Source organism: Mastomys coucha, unplaced genomic scaffold, assembly GCF_008632895.1.
Source record: "Mastomys coucha isolate ucsf_1 unplaced genomic scaffold, UCSF_Mcou_1 pScaffold1, whole genome shotgun sequence".
NCBI lineage: Eukaryota > Metazoa > Chordata > Mammalia > Rodentia > Muridae > Mastomys > Mastomys coucha.
The window spans coordinates 15,756,113-15,765,258 of NW_022196891.1; the positions used below are offsets into that span (position 1 = coordinate 15,756,113).

The following is a 9,146-nucleotide window of genomic DNA, read 5'->3' on the forward strand; positions in this document are numbered from 1 at the left end:
CCCATGGTAATTTGATCCTGTTGTTCTGGGCCTGTGGCTAGACCCATGGTGGGAACCTTGGTCACTGTAGGAACACTTGGCAAAGCCAGCTGAACATCCATCTCATGGTGTGGGGAAGCTAAAGGACAAAAGAGACACCATTTCCCAGTATTCTTTCAAGGGCTACACTTGGTGACCCAACTCCTTCTGCAAGGTCCCTCCTCGTAAAGGTCCCACAGTCTTCCAGTAATGGTACAGACTGGGACAGAAGCCTAGCACATGAGCCAAGCTAGAGCAATTCACCTTTTCAAAGGTCTTGGGGACAAGGACCAGAAATAAAGAGTTAAGCGTCTGGAGAGACAGCTCAGTGGTTAAAAGCACTGGCTTCTTTCCCAGGTTCAGTTCCCAGCACCTCCATGGTGGCTCACAACCATCTGTAACTCCAGTTTCAGGAGATCTGATGCCCTCTTCTGTCCTCCTCAGGAACTGCATGCACATGACAGACATACAGGCAGGCAAAACACCCATACACATAAAATAACTTTTTTAAATGTAAAGTTGACTAAAATCTTCAAGTTTTTCTTCCTATTCATCTCTAGAGTTAACACAACCCAAACTAAAGCTCTATCAGGTTTTTGGTTTTTGATTTTTGGGTTTTTGTTTTGTTTTGTTTTGTTTTTTATACAGAAAACACACAAGTTAGGAAGGAACAAATAAGGTGAGAGAGCTGGAAAGGTGGCTTAATAGGCAAAGACTTGCCCTGAAGACAGAAAGTCTTAAATTTGATCTCTAGAACCCACCTTAAAAATAAAAAAGCTGAACATAACAGTGCACACTTGTAATCCTCATAAGGTGGAGACAGGTGGATGCCTGGAGCTCTCTGCCAGCCAGCCTTGCTACTCAGTGAGTTTCAGGCCAGTGGGAGGCCCTGTCTCAGAAAGATGGACTGTGTCCTGAAGGCCAATGGGAAGCCCTGTCTCAAAAAGATGGACTGTGTCCTGAAGAATGTTCTCTGGCTTCCACAAGCATGCTCACATAAAGGTATACGCACATACACTCATATTGACACTTGTACAACATACACACAGCGCACACATGGTGTAGGGAGATGACATTTGTAGCAAAGGGGTAAAGGAACAAAGTTAAAGGACCTGCCTCTCCAGATTTCAAGGCTCACTGTAACACTACAAGAATCTAGATGGTGTGGGCTTTTTTTTCTTCCTTTTTTTTCTTCCTTTTTTTTTTTTTCAGCAAAAAGCCAGAAACCAATAGGAAAGATTATTATTTGTTAGGGTTTGACTAGGAAGTGTCCTCCATGATCTCCTGGTCTCCAGCTGGTTTGAAAGGTGGAGAAACTATTTGAAGGTAGAGTTGGGCTGATGGAAAGGAAATGAATTATATATAGCCTGGCCTACTTCTGATCTAAACTTCTCTCAGCTTCCTGGCCCCCCATATGTAAAGAGTCTTAGCCACAATTATCAATCACTATAAACCTTACCATGTTTTCCTGGTATGATGCATTATCACCCCTCAGACATGAGCTGGAATAAGCCCTTCAGGCTGATTCTGTTAGATATTTCATCACAGCAACTGGAAAAATAATGAGTGTAGGATAACCTGAGGATCGATGTTTGGTAGATGTGGTGATTTGAATACTCTTGGCCCGTGGGAAGCGGTATTATTAGGAGGCATGGTCTTGTTGGAGGAAGTGTATCACTATGTAGGCAGGATCTGAGGTCTCCCAAGGAAGTGTATCACTATGTAGGCAGGATCTGAGGTCTCCCAGTACTCAAGCTCCACCTAGTACAAAAGAGAGTCTCCTCCTGACTGCCTGCAGAAGCCAAGCCTTCCCTGGATGCCTTCTGATCAAGATGTAGAACTCTTCGCTCCTTCTCCAGCACCATGTCTGCCTGGATGCTGCCAGGCTTCCCGCCATGATGATAATGGACTGAACCTCTGAAATGTAAGCCAGCCCCAGTTAAATGTTGTCCTAAGAGTTGCCTTGGTCATGGTGTCTGTTCACAGCAGTGGAAACCCTAACTAAGGCAGAAGGAAGCAATTTATAAGGGTCTTTTTTTTTCCCAACAAATTGTGTTAGAGTGGTTTAACATCTCTGTACAAAGAAATGAGTCTGCACCTTTGTAGATACTTGGTGTTGCTTATTTTTTAATTGCTGTGACAAAATGCTGGACGGAAATAAGGGAGGGAAGGAAAGGCTTGCTTTTGCACTGCAGCCTGGGCATCCATCATGGTGGCGGGCATCCAGCTCATGTCTGAGAGGTGATAATCCATCCTATCAGGAAAGCATAGTAAAGTGATTGATAGTGATTGATAATGAGTGAGCCAGCTGCTCAAGGGAGACAGAAAGAGGCAAATTCTGATACTCAGTTCACTTTCTCCTTTCTCCATTTTTACTCAGTGTGGGACATCAGTTCATGGAAGAGTGGCACCCACATTGAGGGCAGGTTTTCTCTTACAGACACACCCAAAGGTGTACCTCGCTAAAGTCTCAGGGGTCCAATCAAGCTGATGATCAAGGTTAGCCTGTCATGAGGCCTCTCCACTCCTGGTCCCAATTTTCTCTATTAATTTCTCGTTGCTGTGACATGACAAGAGGCTACTAAGAGAGGAAATGTTTGGTTTGACTCATGGGTTGAGATGATGCAGTCCACTATGATGGGGAAGACATGGTAGTGCATGGTTTTGTTCAGGATCATCAAGGAGAACTCATGTCTTCACATCTTATCAGGACATGAAATAGAGACCAGACAGACAACAAAGGGTGACTACAGATCTCTAGACTCACCCCCAGTGCCCCACTTCACCTTCCATAACCTCCCAAATAGCAGCAGCAGCAGCAGCTGAGGCCAAGTGCTGAACACATGGTCCTATGAGAGATAAGAGAGTTCATGCTCAAACACAACAGACCTATGCCAAAGCAAGGTCTAATGGGTTGCAGACTAACGGGAGAAAATGTGGAGCTAACAATAATGATACGATAGATTCTTGGAAAGGAACAAGAGAGCTTCCGGGGAGTTCTTGTCACAGTTGCTGTCTTCTGGCCAACATGGCTGTGGTGCCATGAACTCACTGCAGCTCTGGCAACCTGCACAAGACCTATACAAGAGCAAGTCAACGAGATCAGCTAACATTCCAGCAGGCAGAGCGCAATGGACTCCGTGAGTTTAAGGGGGGGATGGGAGGAGACAGAAGGGAGAGGAGGGACATAGCAGGGTGCAGAGGGAGTAGATATATCAAGATACATTGTTCACATGTATCAAATTGTCAAATAAGTAAAAGATTCTAGTTTTTAAAGTTCTCAAAAAATGACAAATGCTTAAGCGGATGGATGTGCTAACCACCATGATTCCCCCAGTCAGCAGTAAACCATGTATTCGACTTCAGAATAGCTTTTACCCCAGATATGTGAGCAATTTACTGAGTTGAATAGAAACATTAAAAAAAAAAAAAACACAGACCATAGGTGTAAATATAAAAGCTAAGCCATCTAAAAGGAAGCAAAAATTTCTCAGCTTCAGCACAAAAGTGTGCCGTATGAGGTGGAGAAAGGGATGTCTCGGAAGAAGGGAGACAGCATGGAGACCTAATCAAGGCTGGAAAAAAGACACAGGAGACCATTGGAATGGGAAGGAGAGCAATGGGCGCAGACCCTCAGAATGGAGCGAGTTAGAGAGTCTCAAAAACTAATCGACTCTGTGAAGATGAGTCCAGCGAAGACCAACTGGTGGCAAAACTTTCACTTTTAATTTAAAATAAAGGGGGAGTCGCGGTAAAACTTTCACTTTTAATTTAAAATAGAGGGGGAGTCGCATTCAGTAGGAAAGAGGGCTGGTATCGATTAGCTATGTCTGCCACTGTGAGTACTAAGGGGTGGAGCTGTGCGTGTTCTATTGATTAGCTATGTCTGCCACTGTGAGTACTAAGGAGTGGAGCTGCGCGTGTTCTCTGTTCCCTGAATCACACCAGGAACATAGCTCGTTCCTGTTCAGTTTGGGGACAAACAGCTTTCCTGTCCCTAGGCAATGACGTCTGTTTGCTTAGTTCAAGAGTTGCTATTAAAATGACATTTCCATTAATAGAATCCGTCTGGTTATCATTACATGGGGAACCAGGAAACCTTCCGGCCTTATAGGCCACTTCATTTGTTGCACGTAAATGTCAGTTACTCGGAACACTTAGCCCTCTGAGCGCACCGGATGGGTTCATCCCTGAGAATAAGATTCAGGAATGTTACAGGGGGTTGCTCTGGGTGGTCAGTCTAGCAGGTTTCGAAGGCTCAGAAGTGTGGGTCAGCGGGTTTAGCAGGGAGGAAGGTAATATCTCAGAGGGCTTAGAATTAGTTTATGTGTTTCGAGCAGAGAGAGGCCTCCAGATGGTTGCCTCTCGCTCAGCAAACTAGCCAGTTTGTGAGTTAGACAGACACTAACCAAAGTTGAGCTCACCCCACACAGCCCTGTCCTGAAGGAGTGCCCTAAAGAGGTGTAATGAGCAGTACTCCCACCTGCTTATCCCATGTGGCCCCAGATCTCTTCGGATGGTCTCCGTAAAGTACACAGGGCCACAGAGATGGCTCAGGTGGTAAAGCAGTTATGTGAGGATCTGAATTCAGTTCCCCAGGACCTGTGTCTAGGGCTGAGAGGTCACACAGCGGCAAAGCGCTCATCTAGCATGTGTAAGGAGCTAAGTTAATTCCAATCACCCCCCAAAAAGAAAGAAAATCAAACTAAATAAACAAACAAAAACAAAATCGGGGACAGTGCACAGGCTTGCAAGCCTAGACCCTCTGAGGCAGGGATAGGCAGATCCCTAGGAGTCACTGAACAGCTAGTCAGGCAAAATTGACAAGGTTCAGGCCCATGGGAGACACTGTCTCAAAAACGAGCAAACAAAACAAAACAAACAAAAACCCAAACAATAACAAAAACCAAAATGCATTAGTAAAGACCCCATAGGGTGGATGACACCTGAAGTGAACAATAAAGCAGCCCAACAGAAAACTGTGAATTTAGTTAAAATATCATGAGATTTATGTGTGTGTGTATGTGAGTGAGAGAGAGAGAGAGGGAGAGAGAGAGAGAGAGAGAGGGAGAGAGGGAGAGAGAGGGGGGAAGAGAGGGAGAGAGAAAGAGAGACAGAGAGAGAGAGAGAGAGGAAGAGAGGGAGAGAGAGAGACAGAGAGAGGGGGGGAAGAGAGGGAGAGAGAGACAGAGAGAGAGACAGAGAGAGAGAGGGGAAGAGAGGGAGAGAGAGACAGAGAGAGACAGAGAGAGAGAGAAAGAGAGAGAGAGAGACAGAGAGAGAGACAGAGAGAGAGACAGAGAGAGAGACTAGACACACCTCGAGAACTCATCTCTTGTAATTGTCAGAAAGGGACCAGCATGACACCCCACTCCCGGTGGCTGACCTGGGATAGTGCCCACACACAGCTAATACTAACCATACTTCAGTGATGTCGTCAGGGAGGTGCCAGGGACTCCATACCCCTGAGGGTAGTACAGGTTAGCGTGTTGAGGGTGCAGTCAGTCCTTTTTGGAGTCTGAATGTCGTGGGGACCCCTACATTATAGTACTGCTGCACCCAAATATTCCTGCCAGGAGGCCAGTATCTTTGATGTTACCTGGTCTTTCCCCGAACTTGACATGAGGCCACTGTGACTCCTCAGAGATCCCTGCAGGGGCCTGGTCCCTAAACTATGCCTGGGTACCACTATGGGCATATCAAGTCATGGCACGTTTGCTCTATTTACCAATCTGTTGACAGTGCCCTCCTTGGCCTTCAAGTCCTATTCATTGGGCAGTAAACATGTTACCTAGCAACCAAATGTCAATATCAACAAAGGCTCTGATGAAGTTGTTCATCTGGGTGAGACTGACGGCGGGGCCAAGACTCTCTGTGCGCTGTTCCTCCCTGCATTGTCTGACACTTAGCCTGGCCCACAAGGGAACTGATGCTCAAAAGCCTCCACATCTCCTTCCACTATGAAAACTAAATGGAGTGTGTGTCATAGGCAGCAAAAAGGCTCCAGAGATGGGCCCCCTAGGAATCTTGCCTGTCTTTTTTTCTCTTCTCCTGCCAGTGCCCCAGCTCATGGGGTAGAGTGCTTCTCCTGTATCTGTGGCCGCTAATTTCCAGAAACAATGTAGGACACTCCAGGGCCAATCCAGGGCACCCCAGGTGACATGATTCCCGTTTATTCTCTTTTGGGAGTCTCGGGTAAAGAGAGAATTGTTCAAGGCCAGAGCACCCAATAGACACTGGAGTCTACGGCTGACCATGTGGCAGGTGCTGTGAGGTGGAGGATGGACTATGCCTTAACAAGGACCAAGGCACTGCTCCTTGGAGCCCAAATGGCAGAGGAGACTGGGGATATAGCTTAGTCAGGGGAATGCCTCTTTCACCTATGTAAGGTCCTGGGTTTGACCCCTAGCACTATATAAGATGACAGGTGTGATGTAGCACTAGAGGAAGTGGAGGCAGAAGGATCTAAATCCAAATCCATACTTGATTGCATATTGAGGCTAGTCTGAGATACATAAGACTTTTTCTCAGTCAAAAAAAAAAAAGCGGAGGACACAATCATCAGAGGCACACCTTCATCGAGAGCAAGGCAGACATCAGAAGTACAGCATTAGAGGACATAGATGCAAAGCCTCCAGCATGGACAGACTCTGCTTCCTAGTTGGAGAGCTCTGGGAAGGCTGACATGTTCAGGACAGAGGCAAGAAGGTAGAGATCTGAGGGCATCCTACAGGGCAAGGACTTCCTGAAAGGTCCTCCAAACGGGAGCAACAAGCTGTGCAGGTTTTCCAGAGGAGGATGCAGGGGTCTGGGTGGGAGCAGGAAAGCCAGATTCCAGTCCAGGTCAGGTAGGAGTTAATGGAAGATTCCACCACCCTGTGTCTATTGAAGGATCGTTCCATAGAGGTAGGTGTGAGAGAGGTGTAACCTGAGCAGGGCTGAAGGTCGGGAACCCAATGTCTGGGACCCAAGGCTGGGCACCAGCTAAGCCTCAGCTCTTATGCTTTGTGTCCTCGGGAGCATACCTTCTCTCTGGAAGCCTTGTTTTTTTCCTCTGCAAGCAGGTCCCCACTCTGCCCTGTCCACCCTCCTAGGACCAGATAGCAGGTAGTGAGTGCTATTGGAAATGGGAGCACAATGTCAGAGACAGGCACACTGGGCTCTGAGCACGGCTGTACCCTTTACCAGCTGTGTGACCTTGAGTGACCACCATAAGATCTCTGGGCCTCAACATTTTTCCTCTTTAAAATTGGCTGAGCTGACCCTATGTTTCAACACTGGTAGCCAGATCTTCGCGCAGTGTGTGTTCAACAACTGCCTGGGGACCCCTCTACAAGAACAGCTGCCCCGGCCAAGTAGTGCTGAGACCCGCAGGCATAAAGGCCTGAAGGAAGGCATCCCAGCACCAGATGAGTTCCTGGACAGGCTGTAGGGGGTCTGGTACTGCCATACACGGCACGGTACCCACTTATCAGAACACGTCTTAAGACTCTTCCCACAGTACTACTGTGAAGGTTGCTGGGATCACCCTGCACGACTCAGCACTAACACTTAATGCCAATTCTGTTCATTTTGGAAATCCAAGGCAACGGAATCACCTTCTGCAGGCACTGGCCTGGTAGGCCATGGAGTGGGCAGCATACCGCTCTTAATCATTTTCAGAGGGAAATGCCAGGTATCCAACAGTCTAAATAAATGCCTTCAGAAGTTTATGGGATCCAAGGCCTGAATGAAGCTCCCCAGAGGGGTAGGCCGGGTGGACGCCTCCTGGAAGGCAGGCTGCCTGCAGTCATGCTCGGGACACTGGCTATGGAAACCATTGGAGTAATAAGTTTAACTGTGGTTGACCTAAATAAATAAAGATACATACATACATACACACATACATATACACATGCAGTATATATATACATAGATATTGTGATACATATATGTATATAGATACAGTGATACAGATATACAGACATAGATACATAGATACATAAAGTACACAGATACATAGATAGATACATAGATAAAATGGGATGAACATCTGCTTCCCTATTTGATTGTTCGTGATATAGTTTTTAGTGGCAGACATTAATATAGATGAAAGCCAGATACTATTCTCATAGGGGGAGAAAACGGAGCACCAAGAGCAATGACTGTTGGGATGGGGTATCCTCACAGGACGCCTTCAGTGCTCCTGGACCTGCCTGGGGAGGGACAGATGCAGCAGATGTAAGGCGTCTTGCTGATAGGAGAGGATGAACACAGGTGAGGGTTAAAGACCCAGAGTCCCTACCCCACATGCTAAGTCACCCTGGACAAACCCCTTTCCTCAGGGGCATGCTTTCTATCCCCAAAGTGTCATAAGATTAGAATGGATGGCTTTGCCTTGCTCTGTAGGAAGAGGGACCCTCTAGGGTGGATCTGGGCTAGAGCTGTGAACCCAAAAACTTAAGTTTGCATGAGGTATTACAGCTACATTCCAAAGTGACCTTTCTGAGTATCTCTCAAAAATCAGCATTTCCCCCAGAACAACAATTCCAGGGAGTAGAAGGTTCCAGAGATATTGACAGACTGATAGACACTGTTGCCTTCAGCTGTACAGTTATAATTTCCTTTAAAAAAAAAAAAAAAGGTTGGTTTAGCCCAGGCTGACCTAGATGTTTTGATAAGGATGATCTTCTGATACTGCTGCCTCCAACTCCCAAGTGCAAGGACATTGGTGTGTACCACTATGCCAGGTGTGTGGGGTGCTAGAGATGGAATTCAGGGCTTTGTAAATGCTAGGCAAGCATTCTACCAACCAAACTATACTCCCATCTTCATACATAATTTTAAAGAGTCTTTTAAAAGAGGGCTTTTTTTATTACTTAAAGGAAGAAGTGGAGCTAGCATGCTTTCAGTACACTTCTAAATCTGTGACTCAGAAATGGGGCAGTCTGGCATTGTGTACTTACTGAGACAAGCAAGTTTGACACTGAAGTGATTGTAATAGCCACAGCTGTCAAATATGGGAAGTCTAGAGTTGTATAGTAATTTCTCCTAAGTTCAGACAGTCTGTCATGGAGGGAAGCTCGTGAAGAATTAGAAAGTTTCTAAAAGGAGGCTGGTTGTGACTCAAGAAGCAAACAACTCCCAAG

At 46.3% G+C, this 9,146-nt stretch overlaps 1 long non-coding RNA gene across 1 annotated transcript; it reads right to left on the minus strand.

The window, feature by feature from the left end:
* Positions 1–2,137: 2,137 nt before the first annotated feature.
* LOC116069955 lies at positions 2,138–5,526 on the minus strand. Its single transcript, XR_004110227.1, has 2 exons — positions 5,438–5,526; positions 2,138–2,272 (listed from the first exon to the last, which is right to left on the minus strand). It is a non-coding gene; the product is annotated as an uncharacterized LOC116069955 (long non-coding RNA).
* Between the last annotated feature and the right edge of the window lie 3,620 nt (positions 5,527–9,146).